Source organism: Mastomys coucha, unplaced genomic scaffold (genome assembly GCF_008632895.1).
Source record: "Mastomys coucha isolate ucsf_1 unplaced genomic scaffold, UCSF_Mcou_1 pScaffold14, whole genome shotgun sequence".
NCBI classification, from domain to species: Eukaryota; Metazoa; Chordata; class Mammalia; order Rodentia; family Muridae; genus Mastomys; species Mastomys coucha.
Window position 1 is genome coordinate 31,449,866 of NW_022196896.1, and position 12,452 is coordinate 31,462,317.

The 12,452-nt window shown below is 39.3% G+C and overlaps 1 long non-coding RNA gene across 3 annotated transcripts in view; it reads left to right on the forward strand.

Annotated features, from left to right (window-relative positions):
* The window catches only part of LOC116088111, an 87,190-nt gene extending 78,551 nt beyond the window's left edge, over window positions 1-8,639 (forward strand). For 2 of the 3 annotated variants that reach the window (XR_004117774.1, XR_004117773.1), the window contains exons 3-5: window positions 5,032-5,191; window positions 5,575-5,879; window positions 8,503-8,639. This is a non-coding gene — a long non-coding RNA (uncharacterized LOC116088111). The remainder of the gene's footprint in view (window positions 1-5,031; window positions 5,192-5,574; window positions 5,880-8,502) is intronic. The other variant, XR_004117775.1, reaches the window with a different exon arrangement.
* The last annotated feature ends 3,813 nt before the right edge of the window (window positions 8,640-12,452 follow it).

The following is a 12,452-nucleotide window of genomic DNA, read 5'->3' on the forward strand; positions in this document are numbered from 1 at the left end:
AGAAGGTACCATGAGGTGCTGAGAAGAAGGTATATCCTTTTGTTTCAGGATAAAAAGTTCTATAGATACCTGTTAAATCCATCTATTTCATAACTTCTGTTAGTCTCACTGTGTCCTTGTTTAGTTTGTTTCCATGATCTGTCCATTGCAGAGAGTGGGGTGTTGAAATCTCCCACTACTATTGTGCGCTGTGTAATGTGTGCTTTGAGCTTTAGTAAAGTTTCTTGTATGAATGTAGATGCCCTTGCATTTGGAGCATAGAGGTTCAGAATTGAGAGTTCATCTTGGTAGGTCATACATTTGATGAATATGAAGTGTCCCTCCTTATCTTTTTTGATCACTTGAGGATGAAAGTTGATTTTATTTGATATTAGAATGGCTACTCCAGCTTTTTGGGGGGAGGTTATTTAAAAATTTTTTTGGCCACACATCCATTTTTTATCTTAAATGCCTAGACTCCCCTTTCTATGCATTGCATTCTGTTGGTAAAGTTTGTCTCTGTATTTCTTCTTCAAAATTCTAAATTTTTTACTTCAAGAAATCCTTCAGTTTGTATTTTCTTTATTGCCTTTATTTTGATTTTCAGATCTCAAACAGTTTTAAATATTTCTTTTAACTATATGTGTTTTCATGGCTTTCTTTGGGTGATTTATTCACTTTTTCCAATTCTTTATTTGTGTTTTCATCAATTTCTTTAAAAGATTTACTAGTTTACTCTTTGACAGTCTACTATTTGTATACAGTTGGTTTTAAGGTCTTTTTCTTGGGCTTCACCTATGCTGGAATATGCAGAACCTGCTATAGTAGGATGGCAGAGCTCTAGTGAAGATAAACTACTCTGGTTGTTGTGTTCTTACACTGACACGGGGCATCTGGATTTGAGATGATTATAGATCCAGGTGCAGATTTCTGGATTTATCTCTGTTGGATGACTATTTTGTTCCTTGGATTCTGTTTCCTCTTTGGATTCTCATAGAGTGTGGTGACTGTGTGTTGACTGTCTTCCTGGCCTGTTCAGCTGGTGTATTCACAGGGAACACCTGATGGTGTTGGAGTCTGGGATACTAAGATGAATTGGGGGAAGAAAGGTTGGAAGAGAATGTCTTTGTGGTCCCTTGGTGATTGGGTCAAAGAGGAAAAGGAGACCACAGCAGGTGTCAGCTACAGAGGTGGAGATGAGACTGGGGAATTGGATTTCAGGAGCAATAGGAGAGGTGGGTCCACCTTCAACCCATTTGCTATCCTGGGAGAAGAGGCCTTTGAGTTAGTAGTGAATGCCTACTAGATTTGGGGCCTGGACAAGGCAACAAGTTGAGGGAGAGAGGTTAGGAGGAAGTATTTTATGAAATCTACAAACGATTTGAACAGGAGGGAGAGAAGGCCATAGCTTCTGTTCTGGTGTAATGCTAGGGAGAAAACTGGGGAATTGGGTCTGAGGGAACAGAGAGAGAGAGAAGGCCTGATGGCAGCCTACCTTGTTTGCTCATAGGCATGGCCTCTGGGTTAGCTTGGTTGCTGGTGGTGTTTGTATATAGTAATGGCTGGGAGGCAGGAGGAGGGAGGTTGGGAGGGGATCACATTTATAACCATGTTCTCTCTCTCTCTGTGTGTGTGTGTGTGTGTGTGTGTGTGTGTGTGTGTGTGTGTGTGTCTGTGTGTGTGTGTGCGGGCTGGCACAGGCTCTACAACATAGGCAGAAGTCAGAGGATGACTTTCAGCAGAGGTTTCCACCTTGCATCCTTTGACAACAGGCAACCTTTTTCCTATTACATTGGCTTTTCACACTCTTTTCAAACAGTCCTTGAAGGTCCTGGACATTTCTCACATCTCTGCTTCTCATATAATCAAAGGTGTGCTGAGATTATAGGGGAACACCACCTCAAACGTTTTGGCTTGTTTGTTTGTCTTTTTTTTAATGTAGATTTCAGAGATTGAACACTCACCACACTTGTGCAGGAAGTATTTTTACCTGCAGAGCCATCTCACAAGGTAATTATTTGTAATATATTTCTTAGACTTCACTCACTAATAATGTGTGAGAGATAAAAGAAAAGGGCATTTAACAGATTTAAATTGCAAAGCAAAAGCATGGCAAATATGTTGAAATGCTATAACATTGAGTCATTTTCTCACAGACCAATGCTGATATTTTCAAAGCAGATAAAATTCAAGAAGCTTCTTTTACTGTGTTATCATTTAAGATCTCCTGAGCTATTCGTGTTTTAAATGTCAAGCACATCAGGAAAATTCACTTAAAATAAAGGCCAATGTTCCCTTAGCCCTGAAAGCACAAACTACATATTTACAGCCGTCCGGAGCAAATGCCAACTCTGCTCATTACCATTTCATTTGAACTTTGTGAGGAAGACACTGGTGTATTGCACTCACAAATAGCACCAATTTATGCAGACAAACTATACCTATACTCAAAATAGCTTGTATTTTGTTTGATTGGTTTTTTTTTGTTGAGTCCTGAGATAGAGTCTCATGTAGCCCAGGTTAGCATTGCACTCAACTGTGCTGGAGAGGATATCACTGAGCTTTTAATTCTCCTAAGTTCTACCTACCAAGTTCTGGCATTACAGGCATGCTCCAGCATGCTTGGTTTATGTGGTTCTAGGGACAGAACCTAGAGTTTGGTGATAACACTGTCCAAACCATCTCAATAACACATATAGCTTTCTAGGTCTTGTTTTAGAGAAAAAACAGACCAAAAAATTTATGATTATTGTTTTTCAAAAAATATTTCCTCATTTTTATGACATGAATGCAAACCTAGAACAAGAAAAGAATCATTATAAAATATCCCTACCTTCCTTTTAAAAGTGCCATTTTGTAGTCCATGACACAACAAACTTCGTGGGATCCTGGCTACCCAGATACTTACCATAACTTCTGTGGTGTCCTTGAATCTGCCTTCTAGTTTGTGCAAGATACTGCCACAGTCCCTGAAGAAGCCACCTTAAGCCTATACTACTTTAGCTGACAGCTTCATTCATCGTGGCTCTACCACTGTGTTCTGTAACCTTGTTCTCATTCACTTTACACTTGCTTCTTCCCTCAGCTCACCTGGCTTAAACCTTAATTCCCAGTGAAGAAAGATCTAAGCAAGGCATGATGCCCAGCTAAAGCAGGCAAATATTCCTTAGGGAAGGCTATGCAATAAGCACAGGGATAAGTTGGAAACATTTGTGCAAACATTTTCTTCAGCATAAAATGTTTATTTAGATTAGAAACAAATGGATGTCTAATTTACAAAACGGCAGACTCTTAGAATCCACAAGTATTTAAGTAATACATTATCAACTTTTCTACTTCTTCCATTATGTAGGCCACAATGGTGAAACAGAAATAGTAGCCAGAACATTAATATTCACATTGTTATTCTAACAACTTTCATAAAAATCATATGCTGAAAAAGAAGATAGAATTTAGAAATGTAGAACTAGCAGTCTATGGTCTTCAAGAAAATACAGCCAATCTATGTGGTCTCCCTCTCTTATTAGCAGTTGAAATTTATTATCAATTAGATGACAAATGGCAGTTTCTTTTATAGTAACTTCAATGCTAGGGAGATGTCCCAGCCTGCTGCAATATTGGAAGTAGAAAATGATCATAATGAAATTAATAAATTAATAAAGTTATGCACAACCTGCTAAATATTATTTGTTGTGTTATGTTCTTCGTGTCTCTTTCAGAGAGAGGTGGAGAGGGAGCATGAGTAACATGTCTTATGCCAATGCACTCTTCCAAGGTCTCCCTGGTCTCATTAGAAACCTTTCCTCTCACTCTCATAATGCCTGCATGAATCCGTTCCCAACATTATTTTTGTTGTTGTTGTTATTACTATTGTAACAAGTCTAATTGTTATAAATAGACTTGGGAGCAAGTACATTGGCAAAGAATCTAAGTTTCTACCTCCTTGTATAACTATAGCCAAAATTTTACTAATTTAATAAACAAGCAGCAGCTGTTTAAGTGGCTGCTCCAGACAAGCAGTATCTCCATATGCATACTGGGCTAGAGCGATGGCTCAGAGGTTAGGAGCACGGGCTGCTTTTGGAGAGGACCCAGATTCAATTCCCAGAATATGCATTGTGGATTACAACTACCTGGATCTCCAGTTCCAGGAGATCTGATGCCCTCTTCTGGCACTAAGCATGCAAGTGGTACACATATGTATATAAGGCAGAACATCCATACAAATAAAATAAAAATAATTTTTAAGAAAAAAAAAACCTGTGGTGTCACTGACTTTAAAAAATAGCACAATTTGTTGAGATTTCAAAAAGTCCACATACATATATAATACATGAATATGCAATACAGTGTGCGTATGGAGATGCTGCTTGTCTGGACCAGCCACTTAAACAGCTGCTGCTTGTTTATTAAGTTAGTAACATAAATAGTAATATAATAGATTATACTATCAGTGGGGGGTTTTGTTATGACCTTTCCTAAAATTCTAAGGAGCTAATTGGCTTACAGTTGTGACATCTTAATTAAAATTATAATTAAGCACTATAATTTCAGAACTCATTTGCTATAATTATTTTTATTCAAAAATCATATTTTTCTTATCCTAGTTCCCATTCTCCCATGCCCATTTTCCTGAAAGTGGCATAATTTCTTTCTTTATAGCTGAATAAAACTGCATTGTTTATACATTTAGTATTTATCATTCATTTCTGGGTAGACACCTAAGTTGACTCGTGATTGCTGTACACAGCAGTTCACCTCTGTGTGCAGTCAGCTCTGTAGTAAACTGGCTTAGATTCCTTTGCATATATTCCCAGGAGTGGTCTAGTACATCCCACGATAGTTCTAGTTTTATCTTTTGGAGATAGCAAAACGCCATACTGATTTCCATAGTAACTGAGCTAATTTTTAAAAATTTAAATTGAATGGGAATGTCTATTTATCCTGGTTTCATTATTGCACATCACCCACATATTGTATTACTATAATACAGCCACATAAAGATATACAAATAGTATATCTAAATAAAAATAAAAAATATTTTATCCCTAGTTCTCTTATCCTAGAGACAGAATGGAGGTGCCGGATGCATGGACAACATCTAAGGCAACCAGGTCTGAGAAAGGAAGAGCATCCCTCCTGAAGGCCTTAGGGAAATGCTATGGAGGAGCAGACTGGAGAGTGGGGCAGCAGCACAGAGTTCATAAAGAAGGTGAGAAAGGTGTTACAGATGCTGGACATGCACAGGTCAAAGAGCAAGAGTTACCTGCTCAGCCGGGCGGTGGTGGCGCACGCCTTTAATCCCAGCACTGGGGACACAGAGGCAGTCAGATTTCTGAGTTCAAGGCCAGCCTGGTCTACAGAGTGAGTTCCAGGACAACCAGGGCTACTCAGAGAAACCCTGTCTCAAAAAAAAAAAAAATTACCTGCTCAAGACAAGATGCTGTGTGACTGTTGAAATCACAGGCAGGCATGTCTGCTTTTACAACTGGGCCATCAAGCTGCTCACCAGAGGGAACTAGTGAATTGGATGTTGGATGGATAGACACATTTCTAAAATTCCTTCACTCATCTCTCATTCTTGACAATTTCCAGGGCATTAGGCTTGTTACAATTACATTACGTGGGAAGATGTAGCAGAGAGAAGAAAATACTTGTGCACTTCAGGCATTGCAGTTTTCTGGAGCTTCGTGTAGTCATGCTTGGCATGACTGGGACACCCCAGGAGAATCTGCAGGGCTGGTCAAGATCTTATGTGAATTGAGACTGATTCTGTGTTAAAAGAGCAATGTTTTACATTGGGATGTTACACTGGAAAGCCTCCTGAAGACATTATTTAGAATGAAAACAAAATTAGGGAGACAAAATCCTCATGAAATGTGGACTTTCTTCCTGAAAAGGTATGCTAAATATCTTGAAGTCACATGGGCTATGCTGAATGCAGTTTCTCTTTATCTTAAATACTGAATATAATATATCTGGTGAGGCACTTTCTGCTTTGGAAGAGTCTTTAAAGCCCTTTAAGAGAATGATATTCCATGTCAAATATTCTGCCTGAATTTAGAGTTCTTCACTCTGCAGAATAATACAGAATAATATCAGGATATCTAAAAATGAAATGCCAGATATATTTAGTTAATTCTTTAAATATTGGGCCCCAGAGTAATTAAAGAATGGAAGGATTATTCTTGCAGCTTCAGGTCATTAAGTATTTTCCAAGAACTATCTGGTACTGTTATTTTTTTAATCTAGTGTGTGTGTGTGTGTGTGTGTGTGTGTGTGTGTGTGTGTGTGTGTGTGTGCTTGCGCGTTTTAAGATTTTATTTTTATTTTTAATTATATGTTTATGTGGGGTTGGGAACAGCCTCTGAATGTGATACCTACACAGGTCAAAAGAGGGCACTGGATCCGATGGAGCTAGAATTACAGGCCCTTGTCCGAACTATATGTTAGCACTCTATAAAAGTAGTACATGATCTTAAACACCGAGACATCTCTCCAGCCTCTCCCAATTTTTTTTAGAAAAAAAATAGCCATAATTTATTCTGACACCTGATATAATTCTTGTTGCCTGCTGGTCAATATACTATTTTTCTTAGTGATTCTCATTGTCTTCAGTTCTCTAATGCAACAAACATACAAGAGAAATATTTTCTCTGGCATCTCAAGTAAAGTGATCATCCATATTTTATCTTTCTGTCACTCTCATGATTTTCCTTGAAACCCCATTGCTCTCTTGTGCATAATCATACAAAATGTGAAGCAGTTAAGAGGATTAAAACCATGTGACCCTGGAATCTTGATTACCCAAGACCTGGACACCAGACCTGAATCAGAGTAATGAGAGTCTTCCAGGGAATATCAGGAGTCTTTGAATGCTAAAATGACCTTGTTTCCTGCCAGGAGGGACCAGAGAAGTCCTGGAAGGTGATCCACAGAATGGGAAGGAGGATGGATTAGGTCTGAATATATTGCTGGCCGTGCTACCAAAGTGATGAAAACATAAGGGAAGATTAAAAAATAAACCTACATGATTCTTTGCCCATTCTTCCCAATGCTCATTTGCATTCCTATCACAGGATTTCAACAGATGCCCAGCAGTGTCATAGTGTGCAGTAGACTGCCAGAGCTACTTAGTCTCTCTATGAAAGCAACAAATATTATGTATTCAAGAACTGTTACAACTGTAATTTCTTTTGGGAATGTTTGTAATTTATAATGCAGAAAGCAATTGCATTTTTATATAAGCAAACATTTTTTTCAAAGTACCTCTCTTGAATACAATTCTTTGAATAGTAATAATAATAATAACAGTTAGTTTGCATTTTGGGACTGTGAAATCATAAGTACTGTTTCCATACGCTACAGGCATAATGTCAATCTACAAGTCATACAGGCATACTGTTGTCAAGGTATGTGCAGTGGCAGGAAGAAAACTGAAGCTCAGAAAAGTTGATTGGGGGTGAATAAATATTTGTCACATTGATACACCATCAAAGAAACACACACACAACACACACACACACATACACAGTCACCTACCCTGGAGAAAGCTTGTCAAGATGCCATTTCAGCTATGAGCTCCTTTAAAGACAGCCTCATGTAGAGAGAGAGCTATTTCCTGCATAACTCAATTTTGTTACTTGTGTCCAGTAGTGAGAGACAACATACAATTCCAGTATGGGATAAATTCTGCAAGCTCCTCCAGGAATGGATAGAAAGACTTGCAAGTGTACCTTTCAGCTCCCTAATAAACACCTAAGCACTAAGCTCTGTTTTTGAGTCTGCACTCTAAGCAATCCAATCTGTTGCATTAAGTTAACTTCTCTAAGTTCTACCAGCTGACTCAGGCAGAATACTAAATTCCATCATCTCTTTGATCACAACATGGTGTGTTTCTCCTCTGTTCTAGCCATGGTATGCATACTACTACTCCCTGCAGGGCCTTCCACATAGTCATAGATGTTTATTTCAGCAGGATGCTTCACTGGTCAATAGATAAGTCTTGAAACAATACTCCAGAGGGAAAACAACTATCTTCCTTACTAGAAATACCTCTGTAAGCTCATAAATTCATGAATTAGAAAGTGAAAGGCTTATTCAGCAGGGATTCTTACTAAATGCAGAGACAGACAGTTCAATTGTCAAACACAAGTATCCTCTTGGCTCAGTTTTGATGAAACAGGGACCAATGGGTGACATAATCCATGGTAATCTCAACCCCAAGGAAAACTCAATACTTCAAACAAATCATTGATTTACTAATGCTGAAAAGAATCAGACTTTAAAATTAACTTAGGACTAGGTAGAAAATTAGAATAAATTTTCAGCATTTCTCATTCACAATCTCAATCCTTTTCCTACTGAGAGTTTGGTACTTTGAATGAAAATAGCCCCTCTAGGTGCATAGTGAGTGGAACTGTTAGGAGGTGTGGTCTTGTTGGAGGAAGTGTGCCACTGAGGGTGAGCTCTTGGGGTTTCCAATGCTCAAGCCTGGTCCAGTGTCTTACTCTTTGCTTGCAGCCTACAGATCCAGATGAACTCTTAGCTCCTTCTTCAGCACCATGGATACCTGCTCACTGCCATGTTCCCGAAAGTGATAATGAAATAAACTTCGGAACCTGTAAGCCAGCCCTAATTAAATGATTTCCTTCATAAGAGTTGCTTTGGTCATGATATCTCTTTATAGTCATAAGCCCTAACTAAGAACATTAGGGAGTTGGTATTCTATTTTTAAGAGCAACTAAATGCACAAAACAACCTTCCCTTTGACCAAACACTACAAAAAACTCTTCCCAAGAATCTAACCAATTAGAAAATAAAATAATTTCAAAGAATCATTTGGGATTTTAACCATAGAGAGACCAACATTCAAGAGGTTAGGTAGCGTTTAATGAATCATGTTTCCACCCCGACTCCTTGTACCAGAAGGCAACTGAGAGCTGGCAAAAGAACAAAGGTGCACAAAGGCTACTCGGACAAATGGAGCCCTGTTGCCTGTGGGGAAGGCCAGCTGGGTAGCTTTTATCCCAATTAGGAACATGCCTTTCTTCCTTAATGTGAATTGGACCATATTGCTACTGAGAAACATTGCCTGTCCCTGGATGGAGTCATGTGCTGTTTAATTTGATCTTAAATTCTGAATGACCGTGAAGCATGAGAAGACACATGTACTTCAAAGGAACTGTAGTGAATTGCAGAAGTCTGACCTGAAACCTGTGCTACCCTAGCCCCAGGAGATTCCAACTGAACGAATGACTGCCCTACCTTCACCCCATGGAGCTGTAGTGAGATCCCTCCTTCCTTCCTGTCCCAGCACTGATCGCTGGGCAGCATCTAAGCAGAAGAATCCATGGCTGGCTCCCCTTTGCTAGCCAATGGATATGGTTTGTCCTACTTTACTAATCACTTGCTATTAGAAAGTACACAGGCAAAAGAAACATAGGAATGAAAGGCTTCATTGACTCACAAGTCCAGGTTATACTGCATCATTATGGGGAAATCAAGGTATCAGAAATTTCAAGCAGATAGTCAAGCTACATTCACAGAGCAGAGAAAGAATGAAAGCATGCTTGATAGTGTTCAGCTCCTTTCCCCAAACTTTGACTGGCTGGTTCGTCTCCCTACATAAAATGAAAGTTAAATTCTAAATTGTAAGTGTGGTACTTCTTATAGTAATTTGAATGATAATGGCCCCTAGAGGTTCATGTATTTGCATACTTGGTTAACTGCTTGGATGATTAGAAATGTGTCCTTGTTGGAATAGGTGTGTCTTTGTTGAAGGAAGTATGTCACTGGCTATAGCCTTTAAGGTTTCATAGTCCATGCCAACCAAGTAGTCGTTCTTAGCTATTAATCCAGTGGCACTAATGAATCCTGCCACACTCCTTGCCATGATGATAATAGACAATGCCTCTGAAGCTGCAAGCAAGCCCCAAATTAAAGGCTTCTCATTATAAGAATAAGAGGGAACTTGTAGAGACCACCTCCAACAGGAAGACAGGACATCAAGTATGGGAAGGGGTTTCTATCTCACAGTCAAAACTATGACCCATAATTTTACCAGTCTGAAAGAACTCAGGCATGGAAACGGAGAGGAACCTGAGGAAAAGAAGGTCTAGCAACAGGTCCAAATTCTTGTCCAGCTCAAGGAAGGCTCCAAGGCCTGACACTATTACTGAATAAGAAGGAAAAAGAATACACCAGAGGAGATCTGGTACTCATCTTTCTACATCTGGATTATAAGTATGATGTCTGCAAGCTGTATCAACTTCCTGCTGCCTTGTTGACTAAACATGATGGACTATAATATCAAATTAAAAGTTAAGCTAATCCTTCCCCAATTCCTATGTTACTCATAAATTTCAACACAATGTAATTGCTATATAAATTGTTAATATATTTTACAATTTGGATAATAAACCAACAATTCAGCCGATTAAAAAAAAAGAATTGCCTTGGTCATGGTGTCTCTTCACAACAATAGAACAGTAACTAAGACAGTTCCTCATGTCCAAGACAACTAAATGGCATGGAACATTAGGTCAGGACAATGTGGTAGGTCTAGGAAAGGAGATCTTAACTGTCTCCCCTATTCAAGGCCCAGGTATATGTTCCAGGAAATCAACAGCTCCCTTTCCAGGCAGCTGACATCAGGAGCTCTGAGGGTTGAGTCCTGGTAAGAAGAGAAGATAGAGAAAGAAAAGAAATGCCAGAGAACAGAGTCTATATCTAAGATAGCTATTTCTCCACAAATAGATGAGAAGCAGAGGCCCTTCAGCCTGGACAAAAGCACCATTTCTTAAGGCCATTCACCAGCTGGGCAAGCACATCAAATGTTTCTCTTATGTTGGATTTGATTTAGTGGCAGTGCTACTATATTTTGCAGCTGTTTTGCATGTTTCACATTTTTAATGTGCAGCCAGCTAAAATTTGAAAATCAGATTTCAACTTCTAGCTTCCTTAAATCCAGCAATACTAAGCCAAATTATAGAACGCCATCATTCATTGATGGCTGATACTGTGCCTAGAGGAGTGTCACTTTCAATACTACCTTACCCCCGGTGTATGAAGAAGCCCAAAGTGAGACAAGGGAGAGTGACATCTCTGTCAACTGAGGGAGAAGCTAAGTGGATCATGTGAGCCCTCTTGCTGTTTGACTGTTTGCTTCTGTGATTTACAGAAAAGAACTTTGCCAAGTGATTAAAGGAAAATGACAACTGACTTGTACCTAAAACCACAGGTTTAAAAGATTCATACAGAAAGAAGAAAAAATATCCTGATCCCCAAATAATGAATACTTCTTTTTTTTTGTCAGCACTTGGGAAGTAGAAGAGGCAGAGTGGGAACTCAGAGCCACCCAAATTTCACAGATAGCAAGTCTTGAAAGGTGAAGGAAGGAAGGAAGGAAGAAAGGGAAGGAGGAGGCAGGAAGAGAAGAAGCAAACAAGCAAGCAACTTAAAACACAAACTCGTGCATTTTAAGTTATAAAACTTGCAAAAGGCAGTAAATGTAGGAGGTGTGATAGCTATTCCCAGTTGTCAACTTCACTATATCTGGAATAAACTACAGTCCATACAGTCCAGAAACAGAAAGCACACCTGTGATCCAGATCTGGAGGCTGGAAGTCACAAGCTTTTAATCCAGATCTTGAGGTGTGATGGTGAGAGGGAGAGAGAGAGAGAGAGAGAGAGAGAGAGAGAGAGAGATAGTCATTCCATAAGTTCTGTGGCTCTAGAGGACCCTGACTAATACAGGAGGGAAAGCAATTTCCAAAACTCTGAAGTAACAGTCTGAATACTTTGAGTCCATATATTTTAAAGTGTCATTGCTCAAGTCCAAACATCCTTATTTATAAATATGGGGGAAATAAAACTATCCCCTAAAATTATTCTCCATGTGTAGATGTTCTGTTTGAAACCAGATATCATATCTTAAGTCACAGTCCAGAGAGCTAGATATCCCAGCACTGAATCATTCCTAGGTACATTTGGACTATGTGGTAAGATATTGAAACCAAGCTGTATTTCAAACCTTTGTAGACTGCAGAATTGAAAACCCACATAGAGAGCTAATTTGTGAATTCCTGTGATATATCTACAAATAGGTTTTAGGAAAATGTCTTCATAGATAGTAAATCCTGTTTGTTTTTCCTAGCTGACTTGGGAAATATGGTAAACATGTGAATTTTACTGATGTTGGTCACTCCCATATGTCTTCCAAAGTTGGACTGCTAGCAGTCCACAGGGAAAAAAAGTGTATTTCAAGAATAAGTTGCCTGAGCAAAGTTGGGCTGTCTAGCTGTGGGAGCAAAGTTGAGCTGCCTAGCTGTGGGAGCAAAGTTGGGCTGCCTAGCTGTGGGAGCAAAGTTGAGCTGTCTAGCTGTGGGAGCAAAGTTGAGCTGCCTAGCTGTGGGAGCAAAGTTGAGCTGCCTAGCTGTGGGAGCAAAGTTGGGCTGCCTAGCTGTGGGAGC